The 14,986-nt window shown below is 41.2% G+C and overlaps 29 pseudogenes; all 29 read left to right on the forward strand.

The window, feature by feature from the left end:
* The first annotated feature begins 51 nt into the window (after nt 1-51).
* Nucleotides 52-170, forward strand: LOC142686864 (5S ribosomal RNA; annotated as a pseudogene).
* A 252-nt stretch (nt 171-422) lies between these two features.
* LOC142708089 (5S ribosomal RNA) lies at nt 423-541 on the forward strand (annotated as a pseudogene).
* Nucleotides 542-608: 67 nt separating this feature from the next.
* LOC142714082 (5S ribosomal RNA) lies at nt 609-727 on the forward strand (annotated as a pseudogene).
* Nucleotides 728-794: 67 nt separating this feature from the next.
* On the forward strand, nt 795-913 carry LOC142714090 (5S ribosomal RNA; annotated as a pseudogene).
* Nucleotides 914-980: 67 nt separating this feature from the next.
* LOC142714112 (5S ribosomal RNA) lies at nt 981-1,099 on the forward strand (annotated as a pseudogene).
* A 67-nt stretch (nt 1,100-1,166) lies between these two features.
* Nucleotides 1,167-1,285, forward strand: LOC142729530 (5S ribosomal RNA; annotated as a pseudogene).
* A 253-nt stretch (nt 1,286-1,538) lies between these two features.
* On the forward strand, nt 1,539-1,657 carry LOC142676928 (5S ribosomal RNA; annotated as a pseudogene).
* A 67-nt stretch (nt 1,658-1,724) lies between these two features.
* Nucleotides 1,725-1,843, forward strand: LOC142706932 (5S ribosomal RNA; annotated as a pseudogene).
* Nucleotides 1,844-1,910: 67 nt separating this feature from the next.
* On the forward strand, nt 1,911-2,029 carry LOC142689688 (5S ribosomal RNA; annotated as a pseudogene).
* Nucleotides 2,030-2,096: 67 nt separating this feature from the next.
* On the forward strand, nt 2,097-2,215 carry LOC142735879 (5S ribosomal RNA; annotated as a pseudogene).
* Nucleotides 2,216-2,468: 253 nt separating this feature from the next.
* On the forward strand, nt 2,469-2,587 carry LOC142677337 (5S ribosomal RNA; annotated as a pseudogene).
* A 67-nt stretch (nt 2,588-2,654) lies between these two features.
* On the forward strand, nt 2,655-2,773 carry LOC142714123 (5S ribosomal RNA; annotated as a pseudogene).
* Nucleotides 2,774-2,840: 67 nt separating this feature from the next.
* On the forward strand, nt 2,841-2,959 carry LOC142672764 (5S ribosomal RNA; annotated as a pseudogene).
* Nucleotides 2,960-3,026: 67 nt separating this feature from the next.
* LOC142730626 (5S ribosomal RNA) lies at nt 3,027-3,145 on the forward strand (annotated as a pseudogene).
* A 67-nt stretch (nt 3,146-3,212) lies between these two features.
* Nucleotides 3,213-3,331, forward strand: LOC142674827 (5S ribosomal RNA; annotated as a pseudogene).
* Nucleotides 3,332-3,584: 253 nt separating this feature from the next.
* Nucleotides 3,585-3,703, forward strand: LOC142714134 (5S ribosomal RNA; annotated as a pseudogene).
* A 67-nt stretch (nt 3,704-3,770) lies between these two features.
* On the forward strand, nt 3,771-3,889 carry LOC142706517 (5S ribosomal RNA; annotated as a pseudogene).
* Nucleotides 3,890-3,956: 67 nt separating this feature from the next.
* On the forward strand, nt 3,957-4,075 carry LOC142665740 (5S ribosomal RNA; annotated as a pseudogene).
* Nucleotides 4,076-4,142: 67 nt separating this feature from the next.
* LOC142710440 (5S ribosomal RNA) lies at nt 4,143-4,261 on the forward strand (annotated as a pseudogene).
* Nucleotides 4,262-4,327: 66 nt separating this feature from the next.
* Nucleotides 4,328-4,446, forward strand: LOC142708100 (5S ribosomal RNA; annotated as a pseudogene).
* A 67-nt stretch (nt 4,447-4,513) lies between these two features.
* On the forward strand, nt 4,514-4,632 carry LOC142736377 (5S ribosomal RNA; annotated as a pseudogene).
* Nucleotides 4,633-4,699: 67 nt separating this feature from the next.
* LOC142737081 (5S ribosomal RNA) lies at nt 4,700-4,818 on the forward strand (annotated as a pseudogene).
* A 67-nt stretch (nt 4,819-4,885) lies between these two features.
* On the forward strand, nt 4,886-5,004 carry LOC142709041 (5S ribosomal RNA; annotated as a pseudogene).
* Nucleotides 5,005-5,257: 253 nt separating this feature from the next.
* LOC142735561 (5S ribosomal RNA) lies at nt 5,258-5,376 on the forward strand (annotated as a pseudogene).
* A 67-nt stretch (nt 5,377-5,443) lies between these two features.
* On the forward strand, nt 5,444-5,562 carry LOC142678020 (5S ribosomal RNA; annotated as a pseudogene).
* A 253-nt stretch (nt 5,563-5,815) lies between these two features.
* LOC142735977 (5S ribosomal RNA) lies at nt 5,816-5,934 on the forward strand (annotated as a pseudogene).
* A 67-nt stretch (nt 5,935-6,001) lies between these two features.
* Nucleotides 6,002-6,120, forward strand: LOC142737516 (5S ribosomal RNA; annotated as a pseudogene).
* Nucleotides 6,121-6,187: 67 nt separating this feature from the next.
* Nucleotides 6,188-6,306, forward strand: LOC142673318 (5S ribosomal RNA; annotated as a pseudogene).
* Nucleotides 6,307-6,373: 67 nt separating this feature from the next.
* On the forward strand, nt 6,374-6,492 carry LOC142665689 (5S ribosomal RNA; annotated as a pseudogene).
* The last annotated feature ends 8,494 nt before the right edge of the window (nt 6,493-14,986 follow it).

Genomic DNA, 14,986 nt, shown 5'->3' on the forward strand with positions numbered 1-14,986 from the left:
AGATTTTGTTTCACAATCGATTAAAAAGGACTATGGATTAAAGCATTTAATGTCAATGGCCATTCTAAGCTGAATGTGCCTGCTCTCGTCAGATCGCAGAAGTTACACTGCTTAAAGCCTCGCTAGTACCAGTGTGGGAGACTGTCTGGGAATCCGTGGTGCGGTTGACTTTTTATTATGTTGTTTAGATTTTGTTTCACAATAGATTAAATAGGACTATGGATTAAGGCATTTAATGTCAATGGCCATTCTAAGCTGAATGTGCCTGCTCTCGTTAGATCGCAGAAGTTACACAGTTTAACGCCTCGCTAGTACCAGTGCGAGAGACTGTCTGGGAATCCGTGGTGCGGTTGACTTTTATTATGTCTTTTAGATTTTGTTTCACAATCGATTAAAAAGGACTATGGATTAAAGCATTTAATGTCAATGGCCATTCTAAGCTGAATGGCCCTGCTCTCGTCAGATAGCAGAAGTTACACAGCTTAAGGCCTCGCTAGTACCAGTGTGGGAGACTGTCTGGGAATCCGTGGTGCGGTTGATTTTTTATTATGTCGTTTAGATTTTGTTTCACAATCGATTAAAAAGGACTATGGATTAAAGCATTTAATGTCAATGGCCATTCTAAGCTGAATGTGCCTGCTCTCGTCAGATCGCAGAAGTTACACAGCTTAAGGCCTCGCTAGTACCAGTGTGGGAGACTGTCTGGGAATCCGTGGTGCGGTTGACTTTTTATTATGTCGTTTAGATTTTGTTTCACAATCGATTAAAAAGGACTATGGATTAAAGCATTTAATGTCAATGGCCATTCTAAGCTGAATGTGCCTGCTCTCGTCAGATCGCAGAAGTTACACAGCTTAAGGCCTCGCTAGTACCAGTGTGGGAGACTGTCTGGGAATCCGTGGTGCGGTTGACTTTTTATTATGTCGTTTAGATTTTGTTTCACAATCGATTAAAAAGGACTATGGATTAAAGCATTTAATGTCAATGGCCATTCTAAGCTGAATGTGCCTGCTCTCGTCAGATCGCAGAAGTTACACAGCTTAAGGCCTCGCTAGTACCAGTGTGGGAGACTGTCTGGGAATCCGTGGTGCGGTTGACTTTTTATTATGTCGTTTAGATTTTGTTTCACAATAGATTAAATAGGACTATGGATTAAGGCATTTAACGTCAATGGCCATTCTAAGCTGAATGTGCCTGCTCTCGTCAGAACGCAGAAGTTACACAGCTTAAGGCCTCGCTAGTACCAGTGTGGGAGACTGTCTGGGAATCCGTGGTGCGGTTGACTTTTTATTATGTCGTTTAGATTTTGTTTCACAATAGATTAAATAGGACTATGGATTAAAGCATTTAACGTCAATGGCCATTCTAAGCTGAATGTGCCTTCTCTCGTCAAAACGCAGAAGTTACACAGCTTAAGGCCTCGCTAGTACCAGTGTGGGAGACTGTCTGGGTATCCGTGGTGCGGTTGAATTTTTATTATGTCGTTTAGATTTTGTTTCACAATCGATTAAAAAGGACTATGGATTAAAGCATTTAATGTCAATGGCTATTCTAAACTGAATGTCCCTGCTCTCGTCAGATCTCAGAAGTTACACAGCTTAAGGCCTCGCTAGTACCAGTGTGGGAGACCGTCTGGGAATCCGTGGTGCGGTTGACTTTTTATTATGTCGTTTAGATTTTGTTTCACAATCGATTAAAAAGGACTATGGATTAAAGCATTTAATGTCAATGGCCATTCTAAGCTGAATGTGCCTGCTCTCGTCAGATCGCAGAACTTACACAGCTTAACGCCTCGCTAGTACCAATGTGGGAGACTGTCTGGGAATCCGTGGTGCGGTTGACTTTTTATTATGTCGTTTAGATTTTGTTTCACAATAGATTAAATAGGACTATGGATTAAAGCATTTAACGTCAATGGCCATTCTAAGCTGAATGTGCCTGCTCTCGTCACATCGCAGAAGTTACACAGCTTAAGGCCTCGCTAGTACCAGTGTGGGAGACTGTCTGGGAATCCGTGGTGCGGTTGACTTTTTAGTATGTCGTTTAGATTTTGTTTCACAATCGATTAAAAAGGACTATGGATTAAAGCATTTAATATCAATGGCCATTCTAAGCTGAATGTGCCTGCTCTCGTCAGATCGCAGAAGTTACACAGCTTAAGGCCTCGCTAGTACCAGTGTGGGAGACTGTCTGGGAATCCGTGGTGCGGTTGACTCTTTATTATGTCGTTTAGATTTTGTTTCACAATCGATTAAAAAGGACTATGGATTAAAGCATTTATTGTCAATGGCCATTCTAAGCTGAATGTGCCTGCTCTCGTCAGATCGCAGAAGTTACACATCTTAAGGCCTTGCTAGTACCAGTGTGGGAGACTGTCTGGGAATCCGTGGTGCGGTTGCATTTTTATTATGTCGTTTAGATTTTGTTTCACAATCGATTAAAAAGGACTATGGATTAAAGCATTTAATGTCAATGGCCATTCTAAGCTGAATGTCCCTGCTCTTGTCAGATCGCAGAAGTTACACAGCTTAAGGCCTCGCTAGTACCAGTGTGGGAGACTGTCTGGGAATCTGTGGTGCGGTTGACTTTTTGTTATGTCGTTTAGATTTTGTTTCACAATAGATTAATTAGGACTATGGATTAAAGCATTTAACGTCAATGGCCATTCTAAGCTGAATGTGCCTGCTCTCGTCAGATCGCAGAAGTTACACAGCTTAAGGCCTCGCTAGTACCAGTGTGGGAGACTGTCTGGGAATCCGTGGTGCGGTTGACTTTTTATTATGTCGTTTAGATTTTGTTTCACAATAGATTAAATAGGACTATGGATTAAAGCATTTAATGTCAATGGCCATTCTAAGCTGAATGCGCCTGCTCTCGTCAGATCGCAGAAGTTAGACAGCTTAAGGCCTCGCTAGTACCAGTGTGGGAGACTGTCTGGGAATCCGTGGTGCGGTTGACTTTTTATTATGTCGTTTAGATTTTGTTTCACAATAGATTAAAAAGGACTATGGATTAAAGCATTTAACGTCAATGGCCTTTCTAAGCTGAATGTGCCTGCTCTCGTCAGAACGCAGAAGTTACACAGCTTAAGGCCTCGCTAGTACCAGTGTGGGAGACTGTCTGGGAATCCGTGGTGCGGTTGACTTTTTATTATGTCGTTTAGATTTTGTTTCACAATAGATTAAATAGGACTATGGATTAAAGCATTTAACGTCAATGGCCATTCTAAGCTGAATGTGCCTGCTCTCGTCAGAACGCAGAAGTTACACAGCTTAAGGCCTCGCTAGTACCAGTGTGGGAGACTGTCTGGGTATCCGTGGTGCAGTTGAATTTTTATTATGTCGTTTAGATTTTGTTTCACAATCGATTAAAAAGGACTATGGATTAAAGCATTTAATGTCAATGGCTATTCTAAGCTGAATGTCCCTGCTCTTGGCAGATCGCAGAAGTTACACAGCTTAAGGCCTCGCTAGTACCAGTGTGGGAGACTGTCTGGGAATCCGTGGTGCGGTTGACTTTTTATTATGTCGTTTAGATTTTGTTTCACAATCGATTAAAAAGGACTATGGATTAAAGCATTTAATGTCAATGGCCATTCTAAGCTGAATGTGCCTGCTCTCGTCAGATCGCAGAAGTTACACAGCTTAAGGCCTCGCTAGTACCAGTGTGGGAGACTGTCTGGGAATCCGTGGTGCGGTTGACTTTTTATTATGTCGTTTAGATTTTGTTTCACAATCGATTAAAAAGGACTATGGATTAAAGCATTTAATGTCAATGGCCATTCTAAGCTGAATGTCCCTGCTCTCTTCAGATCGCAGAAGTTAGACAGCTTAAGGCCTCGCTAGTACCAGTGTGGGAGACTGTCTGGGTATCCGTGGTGCGGTTGAATTTTTATTATGTCGTTTAGATTTTGTTTCACAATCGATTAAAAAGGACTATGGATTAAAGCATTTAATGTCAATGGCCATTCTAAGCTGAATGTGCCTGCTCTCGTCAGATCGCAGAAGTTACACTGCTTAAGGCCTCGCTAGTACCAGTGTGGGAGACTGTCTGGGAATCCGTGGTGCGGTTGCCTTTTTATTATGTTGTTTAGATTTTGTTTCACAATAGATTAAATAGGACTATGGATTAAGGCTTTTAATGTCAATGGCCATTCTAAGCTGAATGTGCCTGCTCTCATTAGATCGCAGAAGTTACACAGCTTAACGCCTCGCTAGTACCAGTGTGAGAGACTGTCTGGGAATCCGTGGTGCGGTTGACTTTTATTATGTCGTTTAGATTTTGTTTCACAATCGATTAAAAAGGACTATGGATTAAAGCATTTAATGTCAATGGCCATTCTAAGCTGAATGGCCCTGCTCTCGTCAGATAGCAGAAGTTACACAGCTTAAGGCCTCGCTAGTACCAGTGTGGGAGACTGTCTGGGAATCCGTGGTGCGGTTGATTTTTTATTATGTCGTTTAGATTTTGTTTCACAATCGATTAAAAAGGACTATGGATTAAAGCATCTAATGTCACTGGCCATTCTAAGCTGAATGTACCTGCTCTCGTCAGATCGCAGAAGTTACACAGCTTAAGGCCTCGCTAGTACCAGTGTGGGAGACTGTCTGGGAATCCGTGGTGCGGTTGACTTTTTATTATGTCGTTTAGATTTTGTTTCACAATCGATTAAAAAGGACTATGGATTAAAGCATTTAATGTCAATGGCCATTCTAAGCTGAATGTGCCTGCTCTCGTCAGATCGCAGAAGTTACACAGCTTAAGGCCTCGCTAGTACCAGTGTGGGAGACTGTCTGGGAATCCGTGGTGCGGTTGAGTTTTTATTATGTCGTTTAGATTTTGTTTCACAATCGATTAAAAAGGACTATGGATTAAAGCATTTAATGTCAATGGCCATTCTAAGCTGAATGTGCCTGCTCTCGTCAGATCGCAGAAGTTACACAGCTTAAGGCCTCGCTAGTACCAGTGTGGAAGAATGTCTGGGAATCCGTGGTGCGGTTGTCTTTTTATTATGTCGTTTAGATTTTGTTTCACAATAGATTAAATAGGACTATGGATTAAAGCATTTAACGTCAATGGCCATTCTAAGCTGAATGTGCCTGCTCTCGTCAGAATGCAGAAGTTACACAGATTAAGGTCTCGCTAGTACCAGTGTTGGAGACTGTCTGGGAATCCGTGGTGCGGTTGAATTTTTATTATGTCGTTTAGATTTTGTTTCACAATCGATTAAAAAGGACTATGGATTAAAGCATTTAATGTCAATGGCCATTCTAAGCTGAATGTCCCTGCTCTCGTCAGATCGCAGAAGTTACACAGCTTAAGGCCTCGCTAGTACCAGTGTGGGAGACTGTCTGGGAATCCGTGGTGCGGTTGGCTTTTTATTATGTTGTTTAGATTTTGTTTCACAATAGATTAAATAGGACTATGGATTAAGGCTTTTAATGTCAATGGCCATTCTAAGCTGAATGTGCCTGCTCTCGTCAGATCACAGAAGTTACACAGCTTAAGGCCTCGCTAGTACAAGTGTGGGAGACTGTCTGGGAATCCGTGGTGCGGTTGACTTTTTATTATGTCGTTTAGATTTTGTTTCACAATAGATTAAAAAGGACTATGGATTAAAGCATTTAATGTCAATGGCCATTCCAAGCTGAATGTCCCTGCTCTCGTCAGATCGCAGAAGTTACACAGCTTGAAACCTCGCTAGTACCAGTGTGAGAGACTGTCTGTGAATCCTTGGTGTGGTTGACTTTTTATTATGTCGTTTAGATTTTGTTTCACAATCGATTAAAAAGGACTATGGATTAAAGCATTTAATGTCAATGGCCATTCTAAGCTGAATGTGCCTGCTCTCGTCAGATCGCAGAAGTTACACAGCTTAAGGCCTCGCTAGTACCAGTGTGGGAGACTGTCTTGGAATCCGTGGTGCGGTTGACTATTTATTATGTCGTTTAGATTTTGTTTCACAATCGATTAAAAAGGACTATGGATTAAAGCATTTAATGTCAATGGCCATTCAAAGCTGAATGTGCCTGCTCTCGTCAGATCGCAGAAGTTACACAGCTTAAGGCCTCACTAGTACCAGTGTGGGAGACTGTCTGGGAATCTGTGGTGCGGTTGACTTTTTATTATGTCGTTTAGATTTTGTTTCACAATAGATTAAATAGGACTATGGATTAAAGCATCTAACGTCAATGGCCATTCTATGCTGAATGTGCCTGCTCTCGTCAGAACGCAGAAGTTACACAGCTTAAGGCCTCGCTAGTACCAATGTGGGAGACTGTCTGGGAATCCGTGGTGCGGTTGAATTTTTATTATGTCGTTTAGATTTTGTTTCACAATAGATTAAAAAGGACTATGGATTAAAGCATTTAATGTCAATGGCCATTCTAAGCTGAATGTCCCTGCTCTCGTCAGATAGCAGAAGTTACACAGCTTAAGGCCTCGCTAGTACCAGTGTGGGAGACTGTCTGGGAATCCGTGGTGCGGTTGACTTTTTATTATGTCGTTTAGATTTTGTTTCACAATAGATTAAAAAGGACTATGGATTAAAGCATTTAATGTCGATGGCCATTCTAAGCTGAATGTCCCTTCTCTCGTCAGATCGCAGAAGTTACACAGCATAAAACCTCGCTAGTACCAGCGTGAGAGACTGTCTGGGAATCCGTGGTGTGGTTGACTTTTTATTATGTCGTTTAGATTTTGTTTCACAATCGATTAAAAAGGACTATGGATTAAAGCATTTAATGTCAATGGCCATTCTAAGCTGAATGTGCCTGCTCTCGTCAGATCGCAGTAGTTACACGGCTTAAGGCCTTACTAGTGTGGGAGACTGTCTGGGAATCCGTGGTGCTGATGACCTATTGTTATGCTGTTTAGATTTTGTTTCACAATCAATTAAAAATAAAAATAGACTAAAGCTTTAAAAGTTAATGGCCATTCTAAGCTGAAATGTGCCTTTTCTCGTCAAATCGCAGAAGATTAACACTTTAAGACCTCGCTAGTACCAGTGTGGGAGACTGTCTGGCAATCCGTGGTGCTGTTGACCTAACGCTTTGTTGTTTAGATTTTGTTTCACAACGGATTAAAAATAAAAATAGACTAAAGCTTTAAACGTTAACGTCTATTCTAAGCTAAAATGTGCCTTTTCTCGTCAAATCGCAGAAGAATAACACTTTAAGACCTCGCTAGTACCAGTGTGGGAGACTGTCTGGGAATCCGTGGTGCTGTTGACTTATTATAATGTTGTTTAGCTTTTGTTTCACAATCAATTAAAAAAGGACTATGGACTAAAGCTTAAGATGTCAATGGCCATTCTAAGTTGAATGTGCCTGCTCTCATCAGATTGCAGTACTCACGTGGCTTTGGGGCTCGCTAGTACCAGTGTGGGATTCTGTGGTGCTGTTGACCTATTGTTATGCTGTTTAGATTTTGTTTCACAATATATTAAAAATAAAAATAGACTAAAGCTTTAAAAGTTAATGACCATTCTAAGCTGAAATGTGCCTTTTCTCGTCAAATCGCAGAAGAATAACACTTTAAGACCTCGCTAGTACCAGTGTGAGAGACTGTCTGGGAATCCGTGGTGTGGTTTACTTATTACTATGTCGTTTAGATTATGTTTCATAATCGATTAAAAAAAGGACTATGGACTAAAGCTTAAAGGGAATGTGTTGCCAGAAAAACATGTTTTTTTAAAAAAAATTAAACATTTAGTGTGTGGGTGATTAAACATTGTTCAAATTTTTTTTATTTTTTTCACAAGTCAGGAAATATTATAAATTAATTCTAATTTATAATACTACCCATTTTTGGTCACTAGATGGAGCTATTCCCGAAATTGCAGCTTTGCAAAATTGGGTAAAAAGCCCTCGCTCTAGTGAGCTCTCAGCATCCCCCCCTCCTTTATCCTGGCTAGTGCCGGGATAAATGAGGGGTTTGAACGGTGTAACCTCCTACACTGTGTGTCGCCATTTTTTGAGCTAACACACAGTGTAGTAGGTTTACATACAGTAGTAAACACACACAAACACGAACATACATTGAAATCTCTTACCTGCTCCTGCCGCCGCGGCTCCCTCCGGCCCGTCCGCTCCGTTTGCTGCCGCTGGTCCAAGTGCACAAATCCGGAAGCCGCGACCGGAAGTAGTAATATTACTGTCCGGCCGCGACTTCCGGTCCACAGGAAAATGGCGCCGGACGGCGCCAATTTCGAATTGGACTGTGTGGGAGCGGCGCATGCGCAGTTCCCACACAGACGCCGTACACTGAAGTCAATGGGACGGGAGCCGTTCGCAGTCCCTATGGGACTGTGGCTGCCGTATTCCATGTCTGTATGTGTCGTTAATCGACACACACAGAAATGGAACAAAAAATGGCAGCCCCCATAGGGAAGAAAAAGTGTAAAAATAAGAAAAAGTAAAACACAAACACACAAATGAATATAAACGTTTTTAATAAAGCACTAACATCTTTAACATATAAAAAAATAATTTGTGATGACACTGTTCCTTTAAGGTGTCAGTAGACATTCTAAGCTGAATGTGCCTTCTCTCATCAGATTGCAGAAATTACACAGCTTAACACCTTGCCAGTACCAGTGTGGGAGACTGTCTGTTGTGCTGTTGACCTATTGTTATGCAGTTTAGATTTTGTTTCACAATCGACTTAAAAGGACTATGGACAAAAGTTTCAAAAGTTTCAAAAGCGAATGGCCATTCTAAGCTGAATTTGCCTGCTGTTGTCAGAACGCAGTAGTTACAGTGTGGGAGTCTGTCTGGGAATCCTTGGTGCTGTTGACCTATTGTTATGTCTGTTTAGATTTTGTTTCACAATCGATAAAAAAGGACTATGGACTAAAGTCTTAAAAGTCAATGGCCATTCTAAGCTGTATGTGCCTGCTCTCGTCAGATCGCAGTAGTTACACGTCTTTAGGCCTCTTTAGTACCAGCGTGGGAATCCGTTGACCTATTGTTATGCAATTTAGATTTTGTTTTACAATCGATTAAAAAAGGAATATGGAGTAACACTTTTAATGTCAATGGCCATTCTAAGCTGAAAGTGCCTGCTCTCGTCACATCGCAGAAGTTACATGGCTTAAGACCTTGCTAGTACCAGCGTGGGAGGCTGTCTGCTAATCCGTGGTGCTGTTGACCTATAGTTATGCTGTTTAGATTTTGTTTCACAATCGATTAAAGAAGGACTATGGACTAAAGCTTTAAAAGGTAACAGCCATTCTAAGCTGAACGTGCTTGCTCTTGTCATGTCTCAAAAGCTACATGTTTTAAAGCATCGCAATTTCGAGTGTGGGAGCCTGTCTGGGATTACGTGGCGCTGTTGACCTATTTTTATACTGTTTAGCATTTGTTTCACAATCGATTAAAATAGGACTATGGACTAAATCTTTAAAAGTCAATGGCCTTTCTAAGCTGAATGTGCTTGCTCTTGTCAGAGCACAGTAGTTACACAACTTAAGGACTTGCTAGTACCAGTGTGGGAGACGGTCTGGGAATCCGTGGTGCGGTTGACCTTTAGTTATGCAGTTTAGATTTTTTTTCACAATCGATTGAAAAGGAATATGAACTAAAGTTTTAAACGTTAATGGCCATTCTAAGCTGAATGTGCCTGTGTTCGTTAGATCACAGTAGTTCCTTGGCTTAATACCTTGCTAGTACTAGTGTGGGAGATAGTGTGCGGATCCATGGTGCTGTTGACCTCCAACTATGTTGTTCAGATTTTGTTTCACAATCGATTAAAAAAAAACTATGGACTAAAGCTTTAAATGTCAATGGCCATTCTAAGCTAAATGTGCCTTCTCTCGTCAGATCGCAGAAGTTACATATATTAAGACCACGCTAGTACCAGTGTGGGAGACTGTCTGGGAATCCGTGGTGCGGTTGACTTTTTATTATGTTTAGATTTTGTTTCACAATCGATTAAAAAGGACTATGGATTAAAGCATTTTATGTCAATGGCCGTTCTAAAATTAATGTTCCTGCTCTCGTCAGATTGCAGAAGTTGCACAGCTTAAGCCCTCGCTAGTACCCGTGTGGGAGACTGTCTGGGAATCCGTGGTGCGGTTGACTTTTCATTATGTCGTTTAGATTTTGTTTCACAATCGATTAAAAAGGACTATGGATTAAAGCATTTAATGTCAATGGCAATGCTATGCTGAATGTGCCTGCTCTCGTCAGGTCGCAGAAGTTACACAGCTTAAGGCCTTGCTAGTACCAGTGTCTGGGAATCTGTGGTGTGGTTGACTTTTTATTATATTGTTTAGAATTTGTTTCACAATCGATTAAAAAGGACTATGGATTAAAGCATTTAATGGCAATGGCCATTCTATGCTGTATGTGTCTGCTCTCTTCAGATCTCCAGAAGTTACACAGCTTAAGGCCTCGCTAGTACCAGTGTGGGAAGCTATCTGTGAATCCGTGGTGGGGTTGCCTTTTTATTATGTAGTTTAGATTTTGTTTCACAATCGATTAAAAAGGACTATGAGATAAAGCATTTAATGTCAATGGCCATTCTAAGCTGAATGTGCCTGCTCTTGTCTCATTGCAAAAGTTACTCAGCTTAAGGCCTCGCTAGTACCAGTGTGGGAGACTGACTGGGAATCCGTGGTGTGGTTGACCTTTTGTTATGCAGTTTAGAGTTTGTTTCACAATCGATTGAAAAGGACTATGAACTAAAGTTTTAAAAGTTAATGGCCATTCTAAGCTGAATGTGCCTGTGTTCGTTAGATCACAGTAGTTACCTGGCTTAATACATTGCTAGTACTAGTGTGGGAGATAGTGTGTGGATCCATGGTGCTGTTGACCTCCAACTTTATTCTTCAGATTTTGTTTCACAATCGATTAAAAAAGGACTATGGACTAAAGCTTTAAATGTCAATGGCCATTCTAAGCTAAATGTGCATTCTCTCGTCAGATCGCAGAAGTTACACATATTAAGACCTCGCTAGTACCAGGGTGGGAGGCTGTCTGGGAATCTGTTTTGCTGTAGACCTAGTGTTTGACGTTTAGATTTTGTTTCACAATCGATTAAAAAAGGACTATGGATAAAAGGTTTTGAAGTCAATGGCCATTCTAAGCTGAATGTGCCTGCTCTTGTCAGATCACAGTAGTTTAATGGCTTAAGGCCTCTCTAGTATCAGTGTGGGAGACTGTCTGGGAATCCGTGGTACTGTTGACCTATTGTTATGCAGTTTAGATTTTGTTTCACAATCGATTAAAAAGGACTATGGACTTAAGTTTTAAAAGTCAATGTCCATTCTAAGCTGAATGTGCATGCTTGCATTAGATCACAGTAGTTACCCGGCTTAAGTCCTCACTTGTACCAGTGTGGGAGACTGTCTAGGAATCTGTGGTACTGTTGACCTAAAGCTATGTTGTTTAGATTTTGTTTCACAATCGATTAAAAAAGGACTATGGAATAAAGCTTTAAGGCTGGATTCATACGACCATGTTATGTCCGTAATGGACGGAATGTATTTAGTCCGGAAGTCCCGGACCGAACACAGTGCAGGGAGCCGGGCTCCTAGCATCATAGTTATATACGATGCTAGGAGTCCCTGCCTCGCTGCAGGACAACTGTCCCGTACTGTAATCATGTTTTCAGTACGGGACAGTAGTTCCACGGAGAACCAATTGTAGACCAATTGTTTGCCGTTTAGATTTTTTTTCACAATCGATTTAAAAAGGACTATGGATTAAAGCTTTAAATGTCAATGGCCATTCTAAGCTGTAAGTGCCTGCTCTTGTCAGTTTGCAGAAGTTATATAGCTTAAGCCCTTGCTAGTACCAGTGTGGGAGACTGGGAATCCGTGGTGCGGTTGACATATTATTGTGTTGTTTAGATTTTGTTTCACGATTTTTTAAAAAAGGAATATGGGCTAAAGTTTTCTGTCTATGGCTATTCTAAGCTGAATGTGCCTGCTCTCATCACATCGCAGAAGTTACACGGCTTAAGACCTTACTATTACCAGCGTGGGAGACTGTCTGGTTATCCATGGTGCTGTTGAACTAATGTTATGCAGTTTAGATTTTATTTCACAATTGACCAAAAAGGACTAAAGTTTTAAAAGACAAAGGTCATTCTATGCTGAATGTACCTGCTCTCCCTGCTCTTGTCTGATCATAGAAGTTACCTGGCTTAAGACCCTGCTAGTAGTCGTGTGGGAGACCGTCTAGGAATCCGTGGTGCTGTTGACCTATTGTTATGCTGTTTAGCTTTTGTTTCACAATCGATTAAAAAAGGATTATGGACTAACGCTAAAGATGTCAATGGCCATTCTAAGCTGAGAGTGCCTGCTCTCGTCTGATTATAGTAGTTACATGGCTTAAGCCCTCGCTAGTGCTAGTGTGGGAGACTGTCTTGGAATCCGTGGTGCTGTAGACTTGTTGTTTGCCGTTTAGGTTTTGTTTCACCATCGATTAAAAAAGTACTAAAAATTTAAAAGTCTATGGTCATTCCAATCTGAATGTGCCTGCTCTTGACAGATAGCAGAAGATACACAGCTTAAGACCTTCCTAGTACCAGTGTGGGAGACTGTCTTGGAATCCGTGGTGCAGTTAACCTATTGTCATGCAGTTTAAATTTTGTTTCACAATCGATTCGAAAAGGACTATGGACTAAAGCATCAAATGTCAAGGGCCATTCTAAGCTGAACATGCCTGCTCTCGTCAGATTGCATAAATTGCACAGCTTAAGGCTTTGCTAGTACCAGTCCAGGAATCCGTGGCGCTGTTCACATATTGTTATGCCGTTTAGATTTTGTTTCAGAATCGATTAAAAAGGACTATAGACTAAAGACTAAAGCTTTAAAAGTCAAAGGCCGTTCTAAGCTGAATGTGCCTTCTGTCGTCAAACCGCAGAAGAATAACGCCTTAAGATCTCGCTAGTACCAGTGTGGGAGGCCTATTGTTTGCTGTTTAAATTTTGTTTCACAATCGATTAAAAAAGGACTATGGACTAACTCTTTAAAAGTCAATGTCCATTCTAAGCTGAATATACCTGCTCTCATCAGTTCATAAAAGTTATATGCCTTAAGACCCTGCTTGTACCAGTGTGGGAGTCTGTCTTAGAATCCATAGTACTGTTGACCTATAGTTATGCCATTTAAATTTTGTTTCACAATCTATTAAAGAAGGACTATGGACTAAAGCATTAAAAGGTAATGGCCATTCTAAGCTGAATGTACCTGCTCTTGTTACTTCATAGAAGTTACATGGCTTAAGACTTTGCTAGTACTAGTGTGGGAAACTGTCTTGGAATCCGTGGTGCTGTTGAACTATTGTTATGCCGTCTAGATCTTGTTTCACAATCTATTAAAAAGGACTATAGACTAAAGCTTTACTAGTCAATGACCATTCTAAGCTGAATGTGCCTTCTCTCATCATATTGCAGAAGTAATGCTCCTTAAGGCCTCTCTAGTACCTATGTGGGAGACTGTCTGGGAATCCACGGTGCTGTAGACCTATTGTTTGCCGTTTAGATTTTGTTTCACAATCGATTTAAAATTTTAGTCCATAGTCCTTTTTTTGGCTAATCTAAGCTGAATGTACCTGCTCTCGTCAGATCGCAGTAGTTACATGGCTTAAGGCCTTGCTAGTACTAGTGTGGGAGACTGTCTGGGTATCTATGGTGCTGTTGACCTCCAGCTATGTTGTTTAGATTTTGTTTCACAATCGATTAAAAAAGGACTATGGACTAAAGCTTTAAATGTCAATGGCCATTCTAAGCTGAATGTGCCTGCCCTCGTCAGATTGCAGAAGTTACACATATTAAGACCTCGCTAGTACTAGTGTGGGAGGCTGTCTGGGAATCTGTTTTGTTGTAGACCTATTGTTTGGCGTTTAGATTTTGTTTTCACAATCTATTAAAAAAGGACTATGGATAAAATCTTTTAAAGTCAATGGCCATTCTAAGCTGAATATTCCTGCTCTTGTCAGATCACAGAAGTTACACAGCTTTAGGCCTCGTTAGTACCAGTGTGGGAGACTGTCTGGGAATCCGTAGTGCGGTTGATATATTATGTCTTTTAGATTTTGTTTCACAATCGATTAAAAAAGGACTAAGGATTAAAGGAACAGTGTCATCACAAATAAATTTTTTATATGTTAAAGATGTTAGTGCTTTAATAAAAACGTTTATATTCATTTGTGTGTTTGTGTTTTACTGTTTCTTATTTTTACACTTTTTCTTCCCTATGGGGGCTGCCATTTTTTGTTCCATTTCTGTGTGTGTCGATTAACGACACACACAGACATGGAATACGGCAGCCACAGTCCCATAGGGACTGCGAACGGCTCCCGTCCCATTGACTGCCGTGTACGGCGTCTGTGTGGGAACTGCGCATGCGCCGCTCCCACACAGTCCTATTCGAAATCCGGCGCCATTTTCCTGTGGACCGGAAGTCGCGGCCGGACAGTAATATTACTACTTCCGGTCGCGGCTTCCGGACTTGTGCACATGGAACAGCGGCAGCAAAGGGAGCGGACGGGCCGGAGGGAGCCGCGGCGGCAGGAGCAGGTAAGAGATTTCAATGTATGTTAGTGTTTGTGTGTGTTTACTACTGTATGTAAACCTACTACACTGTGGGTTACCTCAAAAAATGGCGACACACAGTGTAGGAGGTTAAACCTTTCAAACCCCTCGTTTATCCCGGCACTAGCCAGGATAAAGGAGGGGGGGATGCTGAGAGCTCACTAGAGCGAGGGCTTTTAACCCAATGTTGCAATGCTGCAATTTTGGGAACTAGCTCCATCTAGTGACCAAAAATGGGTAGTATTATAAATTAGAAAAAATTTATAATATTTCCTGACTCGCGAAAAAAAAAAAAAAAATTTGAACAATGTTTAATCACCCACACACTAAATGTTTAATTTTTAAAAAAAAAACATGTTTTTCTGGCAACACATTCCCTTTAAAGCAGTAGATGTCAATGCCCATTCTAAGCCAAATGTGCATGCTCATCACATCGCTGAAG

This window comes from Rhinoderma darwinii, chromosome 1 (genome assembly GCF_050947455.1).
Source record: "Rhinoderma darwinii isolate aRhiDar2 chromosome 1, aRhiDar2.hap1, whole genome shotgun sequence".
NCBI classification, from domain to species: Eukaryota; Metazoa; Chordata; class Amphibia; order Anura; family Rhinodermatidae; genus Rhinoderma; species Rhinoderma darwinii.